Source organism: Mytilus galloprovincialis, chromosome 8 (assembly GCF_965363235.1).
Source record: "Mytilus galloprovincialis chromosome 8, xbMytGall1.hap1.1, whole genome shotgun sequence".
NCBI lineage: Eukaryota > Metazoa > Mollusca > Bivalvia > Mytilida > Mytilidae > Mytilus > Mytilus galloprovincialis.
The window spans coordinates 59,820,135-59,847,600 of NC_134845.1; the positions used below are offsets into that span (position 1 = coordinate 59,820,135).

The window sequence follows — 27,466 nt, forward strand, 5'->3', positions numbered from 1 at the left end:
TGACAAATAGTCCTAGTATTTACAACATGCATTTACCCTACATTTTTATATATACAATGAAACATGACAATATACAATTAAGTAATCAAATATATTAATCAAAGATAATATAAAATTAAGTAATCAAATATATTAATCAAAGATAATATAAAATTAAGTAATCAAATACGCTTCTCAAATATGTTTATCATGAAACACAAAAGATATACATTGAAAAATAATAATATATGTATAGAATAAAGTAATGTATACCCATCGATCAAGACATTGAAATATCAATAAAGTTATATTTAATTAAAGTTTCAAACTTGAATGAATAAATACCATCTTAAAATGATAGCAAATATGTCGACATATGATATCAAGTGTCACGACGAAGAAATACAAATAAAACAATATTTTCTTTGGAGAGTTTTGCTATGTATTACCTATAGCTACAGAGAGCTGCATGTTTTTATTATATTCATACACACAGTCTTGTAAATTTTGTTTTCCATTAAGTGATCCACTTGATTTACTATAAAACAATTAAAAATGGTAACAATTCTAATCACCTCTCTTTTCTAAAAAAGAACATAACTTTAAAAACAAATTAGAATATATTGAGACTCGAGTATAACATGATAACAAAGGAACTAAAGATACCAAAGTGCTAGTCAAGCTCATAAATCAAAAAAATAAACTGACAACACCATGGCTAAAAAAAAAAAGACAAACAGACAAACAATAGTAAACATGACCGACACAACATTTAAAACTAAAGAATAAGTAACACGAACCCCACCAAAAACTTGTAACACAAACAACTTAAATATTGAGTAAGCTCAGTCATTACCTCATTTGTAACTGTATCGTATGCCCTTGATGTTTCAAGATGCAATAGTGGTATGTCAATACAATGCTGTATCGAAATATATGTTCACGTTTAATTGTACTTCCAAATATTTCAGTTTATTCCCATTGGAATCACTGTCAGAAAATAAAGTAGCAAATAAATGGAATTAAAGCAAAGAATGCAATTTCTGTCTTTAACATTTCACTGGAACTGGTTTTACAACAGGATTTCTCTCCGCAACACTTTGGCAAACATTCACTACCCCAAGTACAAGATGCACTTTTTTTGAAACAACAATCAATTGGACAGGTGTCGCTCGTTTCGTCTATATTACAGTATTTATTACCACAGTTCGACATTATGCCTAATTCCTCAAACATATTTACACAAGTAGTTTTCATACACGAAACAAAAGCCCAGCATGTCGAAGATACATTATTCCATGTTGCTGAGCACGTTTGATTGACAAAATTCTGTCCGCTACAACCTCCACAATAAAACTCACTCTGAAAGAGTGAAGATGTTTTACTTTTGTCTACGCCACACGAATTGCAATTGGCTTGACTTGAACCTTGTTGGTACGTTTCTCCATCACAATGTGGCGTAAAACTCGGTAATCTTTTATAGCAGTTGTTACAGCATATATAGTAAGGTGATTTGGAAGAGTCATCGGCCGAAAAACTCAAACACTTTCCATCTGAAGCTTGGTCGCCTAATATTCTTACAGTGCGTCTCTCGGAAGATTCGAAACCTTAAAAAAGAACATTGACATGAATGTATTAGATTTTGCGGGAAAACAAATATTTTTTTTAATTTCTTTTGATTATATTTTCCGTCTTGCTATTTAAATAGTTCTCAAAAGTACCAGGATTATAATTTAGTACGCCAGACGCGCGTTTCATCTACATAAGACTCATCAGTGACGCTCATATCAAAATAGTTGTAAAGCCAAACAATACAAAGTTGAAGAGCATAGATGATCCAAAATTCCAAAAAATTGTGCCAAATACGGCTAAGGTAATCTTTTCCTGGGACAAGAAAATCCTTAGTTTTTTCGAAAAATTCAAAGTTTTGTATCAGGAAATTTATAAAAATGATCACATTATTGATATTCATGTCAACACCAATAGTTAAAACTATTCATTATATTTCTCAGTTTCGATTGTGCCTGATGCAAGTTAACATAAATATATTAGAACACCTTATGGTCCTTTTTTGTTTTAAGGTAATCTATTCCCAGTACTTTTATTACTCATGTTCCTAAAACTTGTAACAAACAACACTTATTCATTGCTTTAATTCAACTATCCAGTCTTCAATGTGGATATATTTCCCCCGTTTTAATTACAGATGGGTGCGGTCCTAAACTTGACAAAAGTTAACTTTGAGCAGACTTGTTGACTGCTTTATAAGCTAACTTTAGAATTTTTTAACAGAAGAGCAAGTTAACTTCGTCGTTGAGCTACATGTATCATAAAAGAAATGAAATTACTGAAATTTTGTTTCGCATAAATAATATAAAAGACATGCTAGCCCTCTTAATTGATGATTTATGCAGAAACAATTTTGTAGAGATAAAAATATGGCTGATTAACTATGAGGCTATAAAGATTTACAATATTAAGTGCAAATATTGCCAGTTTGGGTTGATGTGGTCAAATGATGTTGCTATAGGAGCCAGTCTGAGGTATCAAAACTAATGAAATTTTGTTGCGAGACAATATTTTGAATAAAACGAGGGCATGCTGGCACTCTGAATATATGCGGAAAAAAATTCGTAGTATATATGTTCTATCAATATTGCTGTCATTTGTTTTATACAACACATCCTGGCATAATATTACTGAATTATTATGTAGATATATAACTGTACATGATAAAGTGAAAATATGGTCAGTCTTGGTCAAATAATTCTAATGTAGGAGTCAGCTAAAGTATCAAAACTATGGATTATTTTTACGTATCAATATATTGAACAAATGGAGGACATGATGGCACTTTAAATTTGTGCAGCCAACATTTTGTAGTCATGTTTTCCAATAATGCTTTCATTTTGAAATTATCAATTCTATCCTGACATTTAAATATTGCTGATATATACTATGCGGCTATATAGATTTAAATATTAATTTGGAAATATGGTTGAATTTGATAGGTACATGTATAGGAATATATATTCAATGCCCGTTAGCATTGTAACCAAAATCGTTTTTATAATTTTCATAAAGGCAGATCACGGATAAACTATAACTAGTAACGTTTTATGCGTTCTTTATTTACAAATATGTGTATTTAATCGTTTTTATATCACGGAAGTATTAACTTCACGTTCTTGTTCGGTGTTTAAATCACGAAACAAAGATTCAAAAATACTTTTTTCCTTATATCGATGTAGAGCGGTCCTGGTTTCAAGTTAATTAGTAATAAGTAGACCAGTCAAAAGTGAACTTGAGAACAGGTCTGGTTTCGATCGAAATTTTAAAATCAAAGTTAACTTATGTTAATTTATGGCAGGACTGGTTCGAAGTTTACATATTAATAGCAGACCTGTTTCCAAGTTAACTTTTTGGCAGACATAAAAACAGTTCTAGGACAAAGTCTGATTTTACAGTTAACTATTTTTTTTAAGAGCAGTCCTAATTCCTTTCATAGGTTAACTTTGACCAGTCTGGTTATCAAGTTAACTTGCTGTACAGGTAAGGACTGCACCCATCTGTATATATTTGTTAAATATATTTTACGTCATTATTCATCTTATTTTAATCATTAGTTAATCAAAAGCCATCAAACGGTAATATTATTTATTTTCCTAAGTTTTGTGTCGTGTTTGAGTTATTAAGGTGTAACACCACTAATTCGGGCCCGGCCAGAAAGCATAAACCAGAAAGTAGTACATATTTAACACTAAATAGTTCCTACGCATGAGTGTAACTTTCATATGTAGAATATTTAGGTATTTTTGGTATCAAACAAAAGCTGAAGGACTGGTTATCATTGCAGAACATTTTTGGACTTTTAATTGTGAATATTATGTAAACTGCACCAAATTTTAAAAAGAGGATACATTCTGTCTGTTTGTCAGATCTGAAATACCTGTTTTGGTACATCCAAAGTTCCGGGGACCAGTTCTTTTTTATATGCCGTTAAAGGTACAAGACACCATAACGTGTTGCTTTGAAATACAATGATTGCCACTTTATTTGAACTTAAAACAAAAGAGGTGTGCCTGCTTGAAACGGAGGAATTTAACATAGAAAGCAATGGGACCATGAATTAGTGATGTACTTCATTAAGAATACTTAAAAGAGGGACAAAAGATACCAAAGGGACAGTCAAACTCATAAATCTTAAATAAACTGACAACGCCATGGCTAAAAATGAAAAAGACAAACAAAAAAACAATAGTACACATGACACAACATAGACAACTTACGAAAAAACAACACGAACCCCATCAAAAAGTAGGGGTGATCTCAGGTGCTCCGGAAGGGTAAGCAGATCCTGCTCCACATGTGGCACTCATCGTGTTGCGTTTGTGATAACAAATCTGGTAAATTGTCTAATTCGGTAGGTCTCATCCATGAAAGGGAAGGGGATTGAAATTACGACGCAAGGAACATATCCGATATCATTTGTGAAACGGTTATTCCATAACGGTCAACCAACTCGTGATGGCGTCCGTATAATTTACGAAGGGATGATTTCAACTTCACCATTTGGAACTCTTGGTTTAAAAGCTTCCTTGTGAGCAGCAACCCTCTTTCAAAAAAACCATGATAGGAAATGCAAGCATTGAAATATCGTATCAATTGGGAGATATATACCCCGTATACAGGTGCTGCTGGAATGTTGCTACTTATTTGAACTTAAAACAAAAAAGGTGTGCCTGCTTCAAACAGAGGAATATAACATAGAAAGCAATGGCACCATGAATTAGTGATGTACTTCCTTACGAATACTTAAAAGTGGGACGAAATATACCAAAGGGACAGTCAAACTCATAAATTTAAAATAAACTGACAACGCCATGGCTAAAAATGAAAAAGACAAACAGACAAACAATAGTACATATGACACAACATCGGAAACTAAAAAATAAACAACACGAACCCCACCAAAAACTAGGTGTGATCTCAGTTGCTCCGGAAGGGTAAGAATATCCTGCTCCACATGTGGAACCCCCCGTGTTGCTTATGTGATAACAAATCAGGTAAATAGTCTTATTCAGTAGGTCTCATTTTTTCGACGTAAGGAACATATCCGATATCATTTGTGAAACAGTTATTCCAGAACGGTCAACCAACTCGTGATGGTGTCCGTGAAATTTAGGAAGGGATGATTTCAACTTTACCATTTGACACTCTTCTTTGTGAACAGCAACCCTCTTTCAAGAAAATCGTGATAGGAAATGCAAGCACGGGAATATCATATCAATTGGGAGATATATACCCCGTATGCAGGTGCTGCTGGAATGTTGCTACTTATAAATGGAATGTTCACAATTGGAAAGCTGAAATCATCTCGTTTGTTGTAAAGTTTCGTTTTCAACCGACCCTCATTGTCACTTTCTTGATGTAAGTCCAGATATAAGGCCGACTTGACTGTATCTGTCCTATCCTTTATTTCTAGCTCGATGGGATAGATGCGTTCCATATAGTCACCAAATTTTGAATTATTCAGTGAAAGAACATCATCTATATAGCGGAAAGTAAAGTTAAAGGATATTTCTAACTTCTTATCTCTCTTCCCAAGAAGTTCCTGCATGAAGTCAGCCTCATAATAATAAAGAAACAATCGGCAAGTAGAGGGGCACAGTTTGTTCCCATTGGAATGCCGACAGTCTGTTGAAAGATATGTCCTCTGAACGTAACAAATATGTTGTCAATCTCCAAAAATCACGCATCTTGATAACATCAGTTTCAGATAATTTTTTGTTTGAATCAGAGTGATCCTTTACAAAGTAGGATATATCCCTCCCTAAGACAAGATACTTGTATTTTATTTATGTTTTGTTATTTTCTTATTGTTGTTTAAGTGTAAACTATTTATGAAAGTTATGCATGTCTAACTCTATTTCTTCTTAAAAAAAACCGATAAAGTATAAAATAATCAATGCAATATGCAGCTTTTATAATAAGAATCAATTCATTGAAACTTTTGAAGACTATTTAACCATGGACAGCTTCTCACTTTGTAACTGTATTATGGATGTACTTATGTGATGTCAGATGTTCGGACTCCTTGGTGTTTTCCAAACGATACAATGTAAAACATTTTGCACCATACCAGCAATGTATCTTTTTATATAAGACTGAACAACTCACCAAAGGTCTTTTACCAAAATTTAAGCAGATATTTTATTTTCTTCTTTTGATTTGAGTACTAAATAATACAATTTCAAATATAAGGTAAAAGTCCAAGTCAGACTTTTCCCGCCGTTTTAAAATAATCAAATATCACAAAAAAGAGCTCCATGACATGTCAATATTTTTAGCTTATTTTGATCATCAACTAATATTAATGTAGTGCCAATTTATAGAATCAATCTGAAATTCTTGATTTATATGATTTCATTAAAGTACATCCTTAGATCGCCTTCCAGTTTTTTAAGGTAATATATTCCACTCTTTTTTGAAACTCGTAAATGGAACGCATTTTCTTCTATTCTTTAAGTTCTGGTTTAAGTTTTTGAAAAGTTTAATATGTTTCCCCCTTTTGAAATCGTATGAGAAATTGGTATGAGATGTTTCCACCAACACAAGGGTCAGGACGGAGTTTAGAAATTAAGAATTAGGTAAAATACAACTGATAACTGAAATCATGTCCAGAATAAAGCGATCATGTGATAACAAATTTAATATTAAAATGATTTTCAAATACATTTTACAAAATAAGTGTTATTCATCAAAATAAACAAAAAATAAATTACCCGAAGAATAAAAGAAATGATGGAACCCCATCCCGATCTACATGTATTCACGTAAAAAGAAACAGCTAAAGAAAGCAGAGAGTTTTTAATGTTTTAATAAAAGAATGTTATTTATATAAATCTTTGAACTGCAGCGGTGTAATATTTATACATAGGATGATGTGGTATGAGTGTTTTAAAGCAGACAACTCTCTATCCAATTAACAATTTATTAAAAGTAAACCATTATTGGTTAAGGTACTGCCTTCAACATTGAGCCTTGGCTCAAACAGAACAGCAAGCTATAGGCAAAAGGGCCCCAAACAAATTGGTAGTGTAAAATCATTTAAACGGGAAAACCAACTGTATTATCTATATAAAATAGAGAAACGAGAAACACAGATGAACTACATTAAAAGAGAACAACCACTGTACATCATATCCTTTTGATAACATACATTTATTTGACATATTTAATTCAATGTAAAAGCCTCTAAATACACAATGCTTAATCACATGTTAATACTAAATAACGATCAGTTTTATGAAACAAATGTATTCATTCGTTGAGTGTATTGATACAAAAGTACATGTTAGTCATCCTATGTACACTTTAAACCCAAGACTGATTCCTTCATATTAGGTTTAACCGTTTTTATACATCAATGTCATCGTACAGATGCACTTCATTTACATTATAGTACTGCATCTGTTTACCCTCCCTGTTGTTTTGTTATCAGTGTTTTATAATTAAAGTAGTATCCCGTGTTCATCTTTAGGAGAATTAAGGAATGAGTCTTAAAGAAGCATTGTAAACAAGTACACTTTAAAGAGATACTATTATATTCTTCGTTTCTAGAGTTGTAACATTTATGTATAATTCTAACGTTGTTGGAATTGTTCCTAATACATAGCTTACATGACAAACTTAATCCTTCAGGAGCGACAAATTTTAAGATACATGACCTTTTTTGTTATTGAATATATTGGTTTGTCATACAATGGCTTTTAAAATTTTTGAATAGATGACAAATGCCTTAAAGTATTTGACATGTAGTTAATGGAACATAAAACTGAATTGCGTTTATATTTAAATATATTGTAAGCATACACAAAACCTTCATGCACTTAATGTAGGTTGACAAAATCTCAGATGGACGAAAACGCTAGACAATGTTGCTTTTAAAACTCCTTTCTTGTATCTTATTTTTAATATATCTATATAATATAGAATACGTTTAATATGTATTGAAAAGTTATGAATTTTGTCCACGATGTGCATGGAATATAAAAGTAAAATAAGGCTGAAAATGTGCTTATTATCTATATTTAAATTGATTATTTATTTTGTCTATTTAGACTTTAAATTATTCAAAACTTTTCTTCTTAGAATAAGTAATGTGAATGTGTATTCATACATTACATCATACATCCAAACAAGAAAAAAAAAACATTTGAAAAGGATACAAATTTAGTAATATTTTAGTTTGTTGATGACAAAATCAATATTTTTGCCAATGTAAACAATTTAATAAAACTTTAAATTTGGATTGAGATACATATATTTTGTTTCAGGATAGCAGGGTAAATTAACCTTCGTCATCTTTAAACTGTATTTGAATTACCAGTTATTTATATATCATTGACAATATCATCAAATTTTTAAAAAGTCTACAAAATAGGTAGGATATAGGTTGATTAGCTATTAAAAATGTGATATATAATCTGGTAGATAGGTACACTCTTTGTCACAATAAAACTACTTTTATTCGTAATTGATAATCATAGAAAACTAAAATAACAATATTTTTTTTATAATATATAAACATAATAAAAAATTAGTATAAGAATGATGTCTAAATTCAATTATTCCGGGAGTTATTTGTAGATTGAAACCCATGCCTAGCCTTGCTCTCTTTTGTGTTCATAAACAAGTGACATCAAATTATAGAAATGTGAAGAACGGTGCCTTTATACACATTTTCTCCAAAATATTCTCACTTAAAGTAAAAAAAATCATAAATATAAAAGATAGACTACTAAATATCAAGAATAAAAGCCATATTGAAGATCAACATACTTGTATTTTTCTCAGATGTTTGAGAAGCTTCATTGGTAGTCACGCCGGTACCTAATTGCAGTCCTATTATCAGCAAACTGGCACACGCGTATGTCACCATCTTAAATTATATTTCTACAAAACTTTAGATTGTCAACTGTTTGTAAACTTAAAATATTTATCGTAACCGACTTTGGCAATCAGTCTTAATAATAACAATGTGAGTTTTAAAAAAATAATAACCTACCGGAAATGACTAATATTTAAATTTAACTTTCAGCCAGCAGGTAATTAAAATGTAGTTCGAAAAACTGAATGTTTAAACCTATAGTTCCTACGCATGAGTGCAACTTCCATATGTTGAATATTTAGGTATTTTGGTATCAAATGAAAGCTGAAAGACTGGTGATCATTGTAGAACACTTTTGGACTTTTAATTTTGAATATAAAAAAATCTGCACCAAATTTTAAAAAGAGGGTACATTTTGTCTGTTGGTGAGATCTGAAATGCCTGTTTTGGTACATCCGAAGTTTAGGGGACCAGTTCTTTCTGATATGCCATTACAGGTACAAGACACCATAAAGTGTTGCTTTGAAATACAATGATTGCCACTTTATTTGAACTTAAAACAAAAGAGGTGTGCCTGCTTGAAACGGAGGAATTTAACATAGAAAGCAATGGGACCATGAATTAGTGATGTACTTCATTAAGAATACTTAAAAGAGGGACAAAAGATACCAAAGGGACAGTCAAACTCATAAATCTTAAATAAACTGACAACGCCATGGCTAAAAATGAAAAAGACAAACAAAAAAACAATAGTACACATGACACAACATAGACAACTTACGAAAAAACAACACGAACCCCATCAAAAAGTAGGGGTGATCTCAGGTGCTCCGGAAGGGTAAGCAGATCCTGCTCCACATGTGGCACTCATCGTGTTGCGTTTGTGATAACAAATCTGGTAAATTGTCTAATTCGGTAGGTCTCATCCATGAAAGGGAAGGGGATTGAAATTACGACGCAAGGAACATATCCGATATCATTTGTGAAACGGTTATTCCATAACGGTCAACCAACTCGTGATGGCGTCCGTATAATTTACGAAGGGATGATTTCAACTTCACCATTTGGAACTCTTGGTTTAAAAGCTTCCTTGTGAGCAGCAACCCTCTTTCAAAAAAACCATGATAGGAAATGCAAGCATTGGAATATCGTATCAATTGGGAGATATATACCCCGTATACAGGTGCTGCTGGAATGTTGCTACTTAGAAATGGAAAGTTCACAATTGGAAAGCTGAAATCATCTCTGTTGTCGTAAAGTTTCGTTTTCAACCGACCCTCATTGTCACTTTCTAGATGTAAGTCCAGATATGAGGCCGACTTAACTGTATCTATAGTATTCTTTATTTCTAGTTCGATGGGATAGATGCGTTCCACATAGTCACCAAATTTTAAAATATTTAGTGAGAGAACATCCATGACATCATCTATATAGCAGAAAGTAGAGTTAAAGGAAAGTTCCTGCATGAAGTCAGCCTCATAATAATAAAGAAACAAGTCGGCAAGAAGAGAGGCATAGTTTGTTACCATGGGAATGCCGACAATCTGTTAAAAATACGTCCTCCGAACGTAACAAATATGTTGTCAATCTCAAGAAATCAAGCATCTTGATAATATCAGTTTCAGATCATTTTTTGTTTGAATCAGAGTAATTTTTTTAAAAAGTAGGATTTATCCCTCCCTAAGAAAAGATACTTGTATTTTATTTATGTTTTGTTGTTTTCTTATAGTTGTTTAAGTGTAAACTATTCATGAAAGTTATGCATGTCTAACTCTATTTCTTCTTTAAATAAAACCCGATAAAATATAACATAATCAATGCAATATGCAGCTTTTATAACAAGAATCAATTCATTGAAGCTTTTGAAGTTCTGGTTTAAGTTTTTGAAAGGTTTAATATGTTTCCCCCTTTTGAAATCGTATGATAAGTTGGTATGAGATGTTTCCACCAACACAAGGGTCAAGACGAAGTTTAGAAATTAAAAAATAATGACCAAAATATTATAATAAAGGGAAATAGGACAATGGCAGAGAAGTTAAATGAGTAAAATGATAATGAATAGAGGAAAATGAGATGCAAAGTTAAACAGATCAACTGTATAATTTAAGAATTAGGTAAAATACAACTGATTACTGAAATAATGTCCAGAATAAAGCGATCATGTGATAACAAATTTAACATTAAAATGATTTTCAAATTAATTTTACAAAATAAGTGTTATTCATCAAAATAAACAAAAAATAAATAACCCGAAGAATAAAAGAAATGATGGAACCCCATCCCGACCTACATGTATTCACATAAAAAGAAACAGCTAAAGAAAGCAGAGAGTTTTTAATTTTTTAATAAAAGAATGTTATTTATATAAATCTTTGAACTGCAGCGGTGTAATATTTATACATAGGATGATGTGGTATGAGTGTTTTAAAGCAGACAACTCTCTATCCAATTAACAATTTATTAAAAGTAAACCATTATTGGTTAAGGTACTGCCTTCAACATTGAGCCTTGGCTCAAACAGAACAGCAAGCTATATACAAATGGGCCCCAAACAAATTAGTAGTGTAAAATCATTTAAACGGGAAAACCAACTGTATTATCTATATAAAATAGAGAAACGAGAAACACAGATGAACTACATTAAAAGAGAACAACCACTGTACATCATATCCTTTTGATAACATACATTTATTTGACATATTTAATTCAATGTAAAAGCCTCTAAATACACAATGCTTAATCACATGTTAATACTAAATTACGATCAGTTTTATGAAAAAAATGTATTCATTCGTTGAGTGTATTGATACAAAAGTACATGTTAGTCATCCTATGTACACATTAAGCCCAAGACTGATTCCTTCATATTAGGTTTAACCGTTTTTATACATCAATGTCATCGTACAGATGCACTTCATTTACATTATGGTACTGTTTACCCTCCCTGTTGTTTTATTATCAGTGTTTTGTAATTTAAGTAGTATCCCGTGTTCATCTTCAGGAGAATTAAGGAATTAGTCTTAAAGAAGCATTGTAAACAAGTACACTTTAAAGAGATACTATTATATTCTTCGCTTCTAAAGTTGTTACATTTATGTATAAGTCTAACGTTGTTGCATGTGTTCCTAATACATAGCTTACATGACAAACTTAATCCTTCAGGAGCGACAAATTTTAAGAAACATGACCTTTTTTGTTATTGAATATATTGGTTTGTCATACAATGGCTTTTAAAATTTTTGAATAGATGACAAATGCCTTAAAGTATTTGACATGTAGGTAAATGGAACATAAAACTGAATTGCGTTTATATTTAAATATATTGTAAGCATACACAAAACCTTCATGCACTTAATATAGGTTAACAAAATCTCAGATGGACGAAAACGCTAGACAATGTTGCTTTTAAAACTCCTTTCTTGTATTTTATTTTTAATATATCTATATAATATAGAATACGTCTAATATGTATTGAAAAGTTATGAATTTTGTCCACGATGTGCATGGAATATAAAAGTAAAATAAGGCTGAAAATGTGCTTATTATCTATATTTAAATTTATTATTTATTTTGTCTATTTAGACTTCAAATTATTCATAATTTTTCTTCTTAGAATAAGTAATGTGGATGTGTATTCATACATTACATCATACACCCAAACAAGAAAAAAAAACATTTGAAAAGGATACAAATTTAGTAATATTTTAGTTTGTTGATGACAAAATCAATATGTTTGCCAATGTAAACAATTTAATAAAACTTTAAATTTGGATTGAGATACATATATTTTGTTTCAGGATAGCAGGGTGAATTAACCTTCGTCATCTTTAAACTGTATTTGAATTACCAGTTATTTATATATCATGGACAATATCATCAAATTTTTAAAGAAGTCTACAAAATAGGTAGGATATAGGTTGATTACCTATTAAAAATGTGATATCTAATCTGGTAGATAGGTACACTCTTTGTCACAATAAAACTACGTTTATTCGTAATTGATAATCATAGAAAACTAAAATAACAATATTTTTTATAATATATAAACATAATAAAAAATTAGTATAAGAATGATGTCTAAATTCAATTATTCCGGGAGTTATTTGTAGATTGAAACCCATACCTAGCCTTGCTCTCTTTTGTGTTCATAAACAAGTGACATCAAATTATAGAAATGTGAAGAACGGTGCCTTTATACACATTTTCTCCAAAATATTCTCACTTAAAGTAAAAAAAAAAATCATAAATATAAAAGATAGACTACTAAATATCAAGAATAAAAGCCATATTGAAGATCAACATACTTGTATTATTCTCAGATGTTTGAGAAGCTTCATTGGTGGTCACGCCGGTACCTAATTGCAGTCCTATTATCAGCAAACTGGCACACGCGTATTTTACCATCTTAAATTATATTTCTACAAAACTTTAGATTGTCAACTGTTTGTAAATTTAAAATATTTATCGTAACCGACTTTGGCAATCAGTCTTAATAATAACAATGTGCGTTTTAAAAAATTAATTACCTACCGGAGATGACTAATATTTAAATTTAACTTTCAGCCAGCAGGTAATTAAAATGTAGTTCGAAAAACTGAATGTTTAAACCTATAGTTTCTACGCATGAGTGTAACTTTCATATGTTGAATATCTAGGTATTTTTGGTATCAAATGAAAGCTGAAAGACTGGTGATCATTGTAGATTTTAATTTTGAATATAAAAAAATCTGCACCAAATTTTAAAAAGAGGGTACATTTTGTCTGTTTGTCAGATCTGAAATACCTGTTTTGATAAATCCAAAGTTTAGGGGACCAGTTCTTTCTTATATGCCATTAAAGGTACAAGACACAATAAAGTGTTGCTTTGAAATACAATGATTGCCACTTTATTGAACATAAAACAAAAGAGGTGTGCCTGCTTGAAACGGAGGAATTTAACATAGAAAGCAAAGGGACCATGAATTAGTGATGTACTTCATTAATTCTACTTAAAAGAGGGACGAAAGATACCAAAGGGACAGTCAAACTCATAAATCTTAAATAAACTGACAACGCCATGGCTAAAAATGAAAAAGACAAACAGAAAAACAATAGTACACATGACACAACATAGACAACTAAAGAATAAACAACACGAACCCCATCAAAAACTAGGGGTGATCTCAGGTGCTCCGGGAAGGTAAGTAGATCCTGCTCCACATGTGGCACCCATCGTGTTGCGTTTGTGATAACAAATCTGGTAAATTGTCTAATTCGGTAGGTCTCATTCATGAAAGGGAAGGGGATTGAAATTACGACGCAAGGAACATATCCGATATCATTTGTGAAACGGTTATTCCATAACGGCCAACCAACTCGTGATGGCGTCCGTATAATTTACGAAGGGATGATTTCAACTTCACCATTTGGAACTCTTGGTTTAAAAGCATCTTGTGAGCAGCAACCCTCTTTCAAGAAAATCATGATAGGAAATACAAGCACGGGAATATCGTATCAATTGGGAGATATATACCCCGTATGCAGGTGCTGCTGGAATGTTGTCACTTAGAAATTGAAAGTTCACAATTGGAAAGCCGAAATCATCTCTTTTGTCGTAAAGTTTCGTTTTCAACCGACCCTCATTGTCACTTTCTAGATGTAAGTCCATAAATGAGGCCGACTTAACTGTATCTGTAGTATTCTTTATTTCTAGTTCGATGGGATAGATGCGTTCCACATAGTCACCAAATTTCAAAATATTTAGTGAAAGAACATCATCTATATAGCGGAAAGTAGAGTTTACTTCTTATCTCTCTTCCTAAGAAGTTCCTGCATGAAGTCAGCCTCATAATAATAAAGAAACAAGTCGGCAAGTAGAGAGGCATAGTTTGTTCCCATGGGAATGCCGACAGTCTGTTAAAAAATACGTCCTCCGAACGTAACAAATATGTTGTCAATCTCAAGAAATCAAGCATCTTGATAATATCAGTTTCAGATCATTTTTTGTTTGAATCAGAGTAATTTTTTTAAAAAGTAGGATTTATTCCTCCCCGAGACAAGATACTTGTATTTTATTTATGTTTTGTTGTTTTCTTACGTTGTTTAAGTGTAAACTATTTATGAAAGTTATGCATGTCTAACTCTATTTCTTCTTAAAAAAAAAAACGATGAAATATAACATAATCAATGCAATATGCAGCTTTTATAATAGTCCGGCGGCTACAAGCATATTTCAGACGAATTGTGCACATCCTGCTACAAGCATGAAATTTAGCATAGATCTTTCTAAACCATTACTCTTTCATTTCAGATAGGGAGGCATTTGAAAAAAAAGTCTCACTTCCGGTAAAATCCAAAATGGCGGACATCATACTAAAATCAGCCCTTTATCGAAGGCTATTAAGTGAAAAGGTGTTATTATCATGCTACTAACATAATATTTGGTATCAACCTTTGTTTTGTACCACTTTTGGATATATGATATAGATAAGATGTCTTCAAAAACCCTACTTCCGGTAAAATCCAACATGGCGGATATAGTACTAGAATAAGCTTTTTTTTTAGGGAGGGTAATTGAAATGAGTTTTAATGTATTACTACTATCATTACACTGGGCAGGAACCTTTCTTTTGTGCCTCTCATGGATACAATGTATAAGACATATCTCTTTAAAAACCTTACTTTCGGTAAAATTTAGAATTGCGGACATAGAAATATCAATTTTCTATTTTAATATTCAACTTTTTTCAAAATGTAAGGAAAATGTTTTTTGTTGGGGTTTTTTTTTTTTTGTTGCTTGTCATTAAAGTATTGGCTTCTAGTTAACCTCAAAACCACTAAATTTTTTCTAAATAAATGTAAATTTTTAAATCACACTTCTGGTATTAGAAAAAACCAATATGGTGGAAATTTCAAAAAAGAGTCCTCAATACATATCTTTGATTTAGAGTTTTAGATAGATTGGTTAAAACAAAATAAAATTACTGAAGTACTAAAACATTTTTCAAATCATTACTATTTGGCTGAAAATACATGTTTATTCACAGTCACCACCACATGTAAACAAAACAGTGCACGGGAGACCCCATTTTCTACATTAACAACGACCGCGACATCCTCTGTATCTGTATCTGAATGAATGCGTTGTCAATACCAATTCTGGCTTTAATATAACGGTTTGAAAGAGCGCCGCCGATTTATTGACGAGGAGTAAGAACAGATTTGACGCTCTATACGCTTGATGTGCGCACTACAGTGTCGTCTTGCTGAGTCGACGCGATTACTGTCTTTACAAAGAATGAGTTTGAGTATTGTGGTGTTTTGCTTAGTGGAAGTCAAAACACTTAGAGTGATACTTTACTTGCTTTTCCACAATATTTGTTGCGTGGTATTCATCGAACTTCTTTGCAGTTATGTTTCTCTTAGGACGTGCTTTTTTGAGAAATTCGTCTGGTTCAATAGCGGGAATCAGCCCCTAAACCACTTTGTACATAAATATCAACTTCTAGCTTGTTCGTCTTGCAATTGTCTGGAGGTTTTGTAGTTCCAGTTTGGCAAGCATATTGAAGACACACCCGTCCTCTCTTGACTTGTAACCTATGGTGATAAATCTTGCCGCTTGACGTTGTATCCTTTCTAGCATATTTATGTTTGTTACCATGTTAGGGTCCCATACTATGGCTCCACATTCCATCGTTGATCAACGAGCGAGATGAAAGCTGTTTTTTGCAATCTTGTGGGCAGTATTTCAAGTTTCTTCTTTGAAAGCCTAGTGTTGAATTTACTTTCTTTGCCACGTTTAATATGTGGGTGGTTCATTTGAGGTCCTCTGAAATGTGTAGGCATAGGTACGGGTTATACTTGACTTGTTGTAGTATGTGTCCATTTAAACTGTAGATTTTATGGCTTTTGTTTCTGATGCTTAGGATGTAGCATGTTTTGGCATTGAACTGCATTCCCAAGTACATCCACAATGTACTAGCTTCTAACAAAATGATGAGGCCTTAGAAAGAGTTATTTAAAAGTTATCCTCTCTGTCCCTTCGTCATTCATAAGCGCTTGAACTGGGTATCATAAGAGTCAATTCCAAGCTCGTCCCCCTAAACACCTGCCTTAGTATATTGCACGTTTTACCCTTAATTAGTCTTCCCTTTTGCGCAAATAGTTATTTTCTTGATTCGTTAATCATGTTAACCCCATCTGATAGGTTTGTGTGATCTTACAGTTAAGCCTCGGTGATTTAGGTTGATCAATCATCATTCTTTATGTCAAAGTCACATCTTCAAATGCCATCAATGTCTCCCACGCAGTCTTATTTTCCTTTTCAAGCAATCAGAGAACCATATCACAACTTGTAAAGACATGTAGCACAATAAGTGTGTGTAATCACTCATTGCCAGGTGCATTTGTAAATATATTTATCCAAAGCTTTTTGCCCTCCCAAACACAATCCATAGTTCGTCTACCCCTGTCACGGAATAGCGAAACAATAACGACTATTCGAATCATGACTCGTGCAAGTTCGTGGTTCATTGCATCAAACACATGCACCATTATTATACTGTCAGCCTTATGTGAACATGGTGATAAACGTGAAATACAGATAAGATAGAATATCCTGAGCATTTGTTATAAGAAGCAAGAGCTACATTTAGGAGAAAGGGAATACACTGACGAATCAAGAGTCAAAACAAGATTACGACATTAAGAAAGAACTTTAAAGTTTTCATTCGCAACAGCTTGCTCAATAGATTTTGAGAGAAAGGTAGTTGTAGCAACAATTACTCAGGATGTTCTGTGCTATCCATCACATGGTGATGTTTCAAGCTTAGCATCATGTTCACTTGAAGAGGCTGACACTTGAATCAAGATGCATGTGTCTGATGCAGTGAAACACAGACTTAACTGAGTCATGACTCGAACATTCGATACTGATGTTGCTGTCATTGCGGTTTCACTTTTCAGTGACCTAGGGGCAAACAAACTTTGGCTTGCATTTGGAAGTGGGAAAAGCTTCAGATATATATCTATCCATGACCTTTCAAATACACTAGGCATTGAGATATTACACGTTTGCTGGAAAAGGAACTGCGTTTGTGACATGGATGGTGTTTAAAGATGTGACTCTATCATTTAGAATTATGATTGATCAGCCAACATCACCAGATATGGATTTGACAATGTCATTGATAGAACGATGCGTGGTTTTGTTGTGCGATCGAACAAACTTATCCGATGGGGTGAACGAAGCAAGAGAAAATGTGTTTTTGGAAGAGGAAATACTTATTGAGGCTATTCCCACGACTCGGTCTAGTCTTTTTCAGCAAGTAAAACTTGCAATATACCATGGCGGATGTGAATGAGTAACAAGCTTGGTATTGGTTCCTTTTCTAACTAGTCCATCCCTTATGAATGGCGAAGGGGAAAATATTATCCATGGCACCCTTTTCAACAACTCTTTTGTGAGGCCTTTTATTCTTATCAGGAGCTTGTACATTATAGATGTAGGAAACAATACCAGTATGTTTGTAAATTAGGAAAATAAGCTCTCCGATTGTGCGTAAACATGTACATGTATATGCAGCCATAAATAAGTCATTCTAAAGATGTTTAACAACTTTAGTGATTTTCTTTTGTTTTAATCAATCTATCCAAACCTCTACATCGAATATATAGATTGAGGACTCATCTTTGTAATTTTCGCCATATTGATTTTTTACCGGAAGTGTTAATTTTGTATTGAAACATATGCAGCTGAAAAGAATTAGTCGTTTTGAGGATGACTTAAAGCCAAAAGTTTAATGACAACCCCAAAAAATTTATTTTATTTACAGTTTGAAAAAAGTTGAATATAAAAATGAAAAATTATCAAAATTTCTATGTCCGCCGTATTGGATATTACCGGAAGTAAGTGTTTTAAAACCATATGTCTTATACATTGTATCCATGAGAAGCACCAAAGAAAGGTTCCTGCACAATATAATGATAGTAGCAATACTTTAAAACACATTTCAATTATCCTCCCTAAAAATAAACTTATTGTAGTACTATATCCGCCATGTTTGATTTTACCGGAAGTAGGGTTTCTGAAGACATCTTATCTATATTATACATCCAAAAGTAGTATGAAACATAGGTTTGTACCAAATATTATGATAGTCGCATGTTAATGACACCTTTTCACATACTAGCCTTCGATATTGGGCTAATTTAAGTATGATGTCCGCCATTTTGGATTTTACCGGAAGCGAGGCATTTTTTTTAAATGCCTCCCTATCTGAAATGAAAGAGAAATAGTTGAGGAAGATCTATGCCAAAATTCATGCTTGTAGCAGGATTTCCACAATTTTTCACAAAGCCGCCGTGCTATAACAAGAATCAATTCATTGAGGCTTTTGAAGAATATTTAACCATGGACAGCTTCTCACTTTGTAACTGTATTATGGATGTACTTATGTGATGTCAGATGTTCGGACTCCTTGGTGTTTTCCATACGATACAATGTAAAACAGTTTGCACCATAACAGCAATGTATCTTTTTATATAAGACTGAACAACTCACCAAAGGTCTTTTGCCAAAATTTAAGCAGATTTTTTATTTTCTTCTTTTGATTTGAGTACTAAATAATACAATTGCAAATATAAGGTAAAAGTCCAAGTCAGACTTTTCCCGCCATTTTAAAATAATCAAATATCCTAAGAAGGAGCTCCATGACATGTCAATATTTTTTGCTTATTTTGATCATTAACTAATATTAATGTTGTGCCAATTTATAGAATCAATCTGAAATTCTTGATTTATATGATTTCATTAAAGTACATCCTTAGATCGCCTTCCAGTTTTTTAAGGTAATATATTTCACTCTTTTTTGAAACTCGTAAATGGAACGCATTTTCTTCAATTCTTTAAGTTCTGGGTAAAGTTTTTGAAAAGTTTAATATGTTTCCCCCTTTTGAAATCGTATGATAAGTTGGTATGAGATGTTTCCACCGACACAATGGTCAGGACGAAGTTTAGAAATTAAAAAATAATGACCAAAATATTATAATAAAGGGAAATAGGACAATGGCAGAGAAGTTAAATGAGTAAAATGATAATGAATAGAGGAAAATGAGATGCAAAGTTAAACAGATCAACTGTATAATTTAAGAATTAGGTAAAATACAACTGATTACTGAAGTCATGTCCAGAATAAAGCGATCATGTTATAACAAATTTAATATTAAAATGATTTTCAAATGAATTTTACAAAATAAGTGTTATTCATCAAAATAAACAAAAAATAAATAACCCGAAGAATAAAAGAAATGATGGAACCCCATCCCGACCTACATGTATTCACATAAAAAGAAACAGCTAAAGAAAGCAAAAAGTGTTTAATATTTTAATAAAAGAATGTTATTTATATAAATCTTTGAACTGCAGCGGTGTAATATTTATATATAGGATGATGTGGTATGAGTGTTTTAAAGCAGACAACTCTCTATCCAAGTAACAATTTTTTCTAAAAGTAAACCATTATTGGTTAAGGTACTGCCTTCAACATTGAGCATTGGCTCATACAGAACAGCAAGCTATAGGCAAAAGGGCCCCAAACAAATTAATAGTGTAAAATCATTTAAACGGGAAAACCAACTGTATTATCTATATAAAATAGAGAAACGAGAAACACAGATGAACTACATTAAAAGAGAACAACCACTGTACATCATATTCTTTTGCTAACATAAATTTATTTGACATATTTAATTCGACGTAAAGTCTGAATATACAATGCTTAATCACGTGTTAATACTAAATTACAATCAGTTTTATGGAAAAAATGTATTCATTCGTTGAGTGTATTGATACACAAGTACATGTTAGTCATCCTCTGTACACTTTATCTGATTCCTTTATATTAGGTTTAACCGTTTTACATTAAGTGCCAGTCTGCCTAACAATCAGGCAGTGGTGAAAACATGACCAAAATAACCCACCCAATTTGACATTGATTTCAGTTCATAATATGTAGTTATGCACAAAAATAACATTCATTTCCATTTTCTATTCTGGTAATAGAAGATACAATTTGGTTGAAATGCACTAGAAATTAACGAATAAGGTGAGATAACTCTGTAATTTGCTATCATTCTAACCAATTTTCTAAGTTATTTGATATTACCAGATACACAGGAACAAAAGACTAATAATGTTTAACTCAGGATGATGTTTAGTATTAAATAGTATGATTAACTCGGTGGGTTTTTTCTAATCATGTTTTAATTTTTACCTAAATTGCCTGATTCTTACAAAGACTGGCACTTAATGTCATCGTACAGATGCACTTCATTTACATTATGGTACTGCATCTGTCAACCCTCCCTGTTTTGTTATCAGTGTTTTATAATTTAAGTAGTATCCCGTGTTCATCTTTAGGAGAATTAAGGAATTAGTCTTAAAGAAGCATTGTAAACAAGTACACTTTAAAGAAATACTATTATATTCTTCGTTTCTAGACTTGTAACATTTATCTATAAGTCTAACGTTGTTACATGTGTTCCTAATACATAGCTGATATGAAACACGTAATCCTTCAGGAACGACAAATTTTTAGAAACATGACCTTTTTTATTATTAAATATATTGGTTTGTCATACAATGGCTTTTAAATTTTTTGAATACATGACAAATGCCTTTAAGTATTTGACATGTAGGTAAATGGAACATAAAACTGAATTGCGTTTATATTTAAATATATTGTAAGCATAAACAAAACCTTCATGCACTTAATGTAGGTTGACAAAATCTCAGATGGACTAAAACGCTAGACAATGTTGCTTTTAAAACTCTTTTCCTGTATTTTATTTTTAATATATCTACAAATGTATATAATATAGAATGCGTCTAATATATGTATTGAAAAGTTATGAAATTTGTCCACGATGTGCATGAAATATAAAAGTAAAATAAGGCTGAAAATGTGCTTATTATCTATATTCAAATTGATTATTCATTTTGTCTATTTAGACTTCAAATTATTCATAAATTTTCTCCTTAGTGACCTACAAGTTTCACTGTTTCACAGATATTCATGGATATACCTGTTAATAGGTCAAACCATATCTTTATAATAAGTAATGCGGATGTATATTCATACATTACATCATACATCCAAACAAGAAAAACAACGTTTGAAAAGGATACAAATTTAGAAATATTTTAGTTTGTTGATGACAAAATCAATATTTTTGCCAATGTAAACAATTTAATAAAACTTTAAATTTGGATTGAGATACAGATATTTTGTTTCAGGATAGCAGGGTAAATAACCCTTCGTGATCTTTAAACTGTATTGGAATTACGAGTTATTTATATATCATGGACAATATCATCAAATTATTAAAAAGTCTACAAAAAAGTAGGATATAGGTTTATAATAAACTATTAAAAATGGGATATCTTATCTGGTAGATAGGTATGAGTGGTCGTTCGTGTCATTGGCGGTATGAACATACCGTGTGAAATTTTGCACGCGTTGGTTGTTACTTTCAACGCGTTGGTTTTTATTATCAATGCGTTGGTTTTTACTTTCAACGCGTTGGTCTTTACTTTCAACGCGTTGGTTTTACTTTCAACGCGTTGGTCTTCAATTTCAACGTGTTTGTCTTCAATTTCAACGCGTTGGTCTTCACTTTCAACGCGTTGGTCCGTAATTCAAACGGTATGAATAACCAACGCGTTGGTTTTCAATTCCATACCGTAAGTTTTTCATTCCATACCGTAAGTTTTGTTCCTTTGTCAACCAATCAAAATGTTTGTTACAAAGAATTTTCTAAAATTATCTAGTCGTCATCTCACTATTTGGAGAACCTCCGGATTTTTCTTTAGATTGGTGGTAAAGTATAAATATGGCTGAATTGTCCGCAGCCCGTCTGCGAATGTTTACAAGTTGCTTTCTTTAAAAAAAAAGAATTGCAATCGTAAACCCAAATGCTTGTCTGGCATTATATATTAGATAATTGTTTTAATAAAGATGAATTGTTTTAGATTATTTTTGTTGTATAAGAATTAGAAACTGACACTGATTGTTTACTTAAAGAAACTATATACTGTTCAATGTGGGTGAAATATTCTTTTTGAAGGAATCATTTTTTTACTAAAGGAATATACTTTTGTTTCTCTCCTCTCTCCGGAAAGACAACGTGTTAAGTCACTCCTACTGGATGTTCCATTCTAAGGTGCTGTATTGTTTTTTTTTTTTTAGATAAAAGTTTAGTTTTTACGCTAAAGTTCAATTGCAAATGTGAAGAAATTTAATAAATTAATGATATTTTGTGTTTAAGAAATGCAATACGTGAACCTGTAAAATAGCTGTTTTTTATTGAAATTTGAGATTCATGGTTATTTGAACAATGGCTCGGTATTGGTCATTATTAAAATCTTTACACCCGCTCTGCAAGGTTTTTGTGATGCTTAGGGTATAGAGCATTGACAATTTGAGGTTGTGTGCTTTGTGCTCTAATAAGATTTAGATGACAAACCTTTTTTGTTTAAAAAAAAACAAATACTTTTTAAAACCTTTCACTCGCTTTGGAGATATTTTCCGAATGTCCCTTTATATTTGAATGTTTTCCTGAATTTTAAATTGTGAGTCATGAAAAAAGGCCTGCAAGTTTGATTGTAAATAAATACAATTTGAATTGCATTGTATCCTCTTCACCTTGATGACAGAAACCAATTCATTAAGTAACCTAGACAAAACAGCTTGTACTTACAAATAAACAAACAAAATAAAAAAAAAAAACTAACATGGTCAAACCTGAAATTGCCACTGAATACCCATCACCTAAATATTAGTTAAAGGCCACATTTATGAACTGTTGTAAGGTCTTTCTTTTTTTTTTTTTTTTTTTGTTTTATATCTGAACACGATTTTTTCATTAACTTTTAGAGGGTTTCTTTAACATGGTAAAGTTCACTTCTGTCTTATGGTACGTACATAAATTATTTTGAACTAGGTGTATTCATAAGCACATGTCCCAAGTCAAAAGCATATTGTTAAGTGGATGTCTTTTTTTTTTGGTGCAGTTCATATTTGCTTTTTGTTTCTGGTTTGAAGTGAAATTGGATTTGTATTTTACTGTTTAAATTGTTTTATAACCGTGTTTTGGTGCCCTTAGTAGGATGCAGTCTGATGTGAGCCAAGCCTTTGTGTTAAAGGCTGTATTATAACCTATAATTGCTTACGTTGACCATACTGTGTCTTGATAGAGAGTTATCTCATTTGTATTCATACCACATTTAAAAAGATATTCCCTCTGACATTTGACAAATCCATTAGAATTGTCTAAATATTGAAATTGAACTGAAGTTGAAAAAAAATACAAAGTCAAGGAATCTATATTAATTCCTTGGGTAGACAATCCTTAGCTTTTCGAAAAGGTCAAAGTTTGTTATAGGACAATGACTCAAAAAGGAAACAAAAGAGAAACAGCTTGAGGTCAGCATACCGTAGGTAATGATGACCGTGCATGAAAGTCACATGTCAATCTCTTACACCCGTGTCCTAAATTTAGATAAGAAAAACGAAAGAGCGCATTCACGAGTAAAATTAGAATTTGAATTCTTGAGAACGTACGCAAACCGATAGTGTTTGTTGAAATGTGATCTAATACGTGAACGAATCAAGACGTTAAGGATAGTCAGGCAACACAGTGAATACGATTTTCAAAACCGTACCATAGTTCAAATATTTTGATGTTATAAGGTTAAAATTTTAAAACAAAAAAACAAAAGTAGGGTTGACATTTTATAATAAACATACATCAGACTCGGACTTCTCTTGAACTGAATTTTAATGTGCGTATTGTTATGCGTTCACTTTTCTACAATAGCTAGAGGTATAGAGGGAGGGTTGAGATCTCATAAACATGTTTAACTTCGCCGCATTTTTGCGCCTGTCCAAAGTCAGGAGCCTCTGGCCTTTATTAGTCTTGTATTATTTTTAATTTTAAATTCGTGTGTACAATTTGGAGTTTAGTATGGCGTTCATTATCACTGAACTAGTATATATATTTGTTTAGGGGCCAGCTGAAGGATGCCTCCAGGTGCGGGAATTTCTCGCTGCATTGAAGACCTGTTGGTCATGTTGGTGACCTTCTGCTGTTGTCTGTTCTATGGTCGGGTTGTTGTCTCTTTGACACATTCCCCATTTCCGTTCTCAATTTTACACGTTCCTGTCAGTATTTTTTTCCAGAAATATATATATATATATATATGTAGTATCAATAAACACAAACGTCAAGTATTCAAAGACGGACAGTTTATTAATCAAATGAATATTTTTTTAATTCTACCAATCCACTATATGGATAGATTACTATCGGTTTTGTACTGAATTAAATTTTGTTATGATTATTATAAATTATTACTGGGACTATTATACTATTATTACGTTTTATGTGAGCAGCAAGGATTTAAAATCTTTATGAATTGAAAACACACACGTATTTTTATTCACGACTGTTTAAAATTTAAAAATTTAATTAATGTATCTTACCATGTAACCATCCGTGTTATGGTTATATTACAATACAAAACAAAAAAAACAAAAAAAAACAATTATTTATAAAACCTTACTAAAACGATAGGAAATTATAATTAACGTAGAAATATAATTATAATGGCTTAGCAACATTTTTTTTTTGTACGATGCAAGGATTTATTTAGATTTAATTATTATGCATTTTTCATTTACAAATGAATATTTATAAGTACTAAAGCAGAGTTCCTTGGCATATACGTACTTATTTCTTCATTGCAACTCTGAAAATATTCTGGCTTCAATTTAATATTTAGTTTCTACAGAAACATAGACACAGTATTTATTTTGTAAATGATTTTTTGATTTCTAATTAATTATTTAAATTGAATGCTTTTGATAATAAAATGATCTTTCTGTTTTCCGAACAAACATTTAAACCAGCCGAATGTTTTCTCCTTAATTAGTCTATGATGAAAATACACACGTGGTTAAATCTTCAGAAAACTAACTACTTTTCAAGGAGTTTTCCAACTAAATAATTTTCTTTGTAGTGGGTACTGTTTGAATGTAAGCTATGACGAGTACTCAGACTATTAAGAAGTATCATGTGGTTTTTATTAACCCTAAACAGATATCAAACATGTGTACATTCCTCGAACATTTTTCTGATGTTTCATCGTCCATTGCATCTAAGGTGATAATTCGGCTGCAATAATTCATCATTTCCTTGAATCGATCTAAACATCGCTCTCGGTCTCACCTACGTGAATCCATGTAGCAAATTAAGTCAGTAAGTATCTTCAACAACGGAGAATATATTTTCCCACCAAACTTAACAACAATCGGGAGTCCGTCCGAACGGTTGATAAGATTGTACTTTGTTACAAAGATGTTGATTGGTAGACAGAAGTTAAAAACTTACGGTATGGAATTAAAAACCAACGCGTTGGGATTTCATACCGTATGAATTACGAACCAACGCGTTGAAAGTGAAAACCAACGCGTTGAAAGTAAAACCAACGCGTTGATAGTGAAACCAACGCGTTGAAAGTAAAAACCAACGCGTTGAAAATGTCATACGGTATGTTCATACCGCCAATGACACGAACGGCCACTCATAGATAGGTACACTCTTTGTCACAATAAAACTACTTTTATTCGTAATTAATAGTCATAGAAAACTAAACTAACAATAATTTTTATAATATATGAACATAAAAAAAAATCAGTATAAGAATGATGTCTAAATCCAATTATTCCGGGAGTTATTTGCAGATTGAAACCCATGCCTAGCCTTGCTCTCTTTTGTGTTCATAAACAAGTGACATCAACTTATATAAATGTAAAGAACGGTGCCTTTACACACGTTTTCTCCAAAATATTCTCACTTAAAGTAAAAACAAAATCATAAATATAAAAGATAGACTACTAAATATCAAGAATAAAAGCCATATTTAGATAAAAGTGATATGCAAACTTGAAGATTAACATACTTGTATTATTCTCAGATGTTGGTGAAGCTTCATTGGTGGTCATGATGGTACCAAGGTGTGATACTATTATAAGCAAACTGACACACGCGTATTTCACCATCTTAAATTATATTTCTACAAAACTTTAGATTGTCAACTGTTTGTAAACTTTAAATATATCTCGTAACTGATTTTGGCAATCAGTCAAATAATAGCAATGTGCGTTTTAAAAAGCCATGACTTAACTTAATAACCTACCGGAAATGACTTATATTTAAATTTAACTTTCAGCCAGCAGGTAATCAAAATGTAGTTCGAAAAACTGAATGTTTAAACCTATTTTGAGCATGGTTAAATAGCAGCAAAATTGAAAAACGTTTGAACTATGTGGATTTTCGAAGATTTAAATTTGTTGATTAAACTTATGTTTTGAATTGATCAAGCTTTTTAAGATACTTTAATATTTGATATAGTTTAATATTTTTTTTCATCGTACTTGCTGCCTTTACCTTAACTTTATTTTTTCTTAGTTTAATATATTTTTCAGTTACAGTTTGATGTTACGAAGGCAAGCCAGTAAAATCCAGGAGCAAGAGTAACTTTTCAAAAGTTACATT

At 31.9% G+C, this 27,466-nt stretch overlaps 1 long non-coding RNA gene across 1 annotated transcript; it reads right to left on the bottom strand.

The window, feature by feature from the left end:
- Nucleotides 1-394: 394 nt before the first annotated feature.
- On the bottom strand, nucleotides 395-27,074 carry LOC143043425 (uncharacterized). Its single transcript, XR_012968378.1, has 3 exons — nucleotides 26,871-27,074; nucleotides 13,177-13,290; nucleotides 395-1,586 (listed from the first exon to the last, which is right to left on the bottom strand). It is a non-coding gene; the product is annotated as an uncharacterized LOC143043425 (long non-coding RNA).
- Nucleotides 27,075-27,466: the final 392 nt, after the last annotated feature.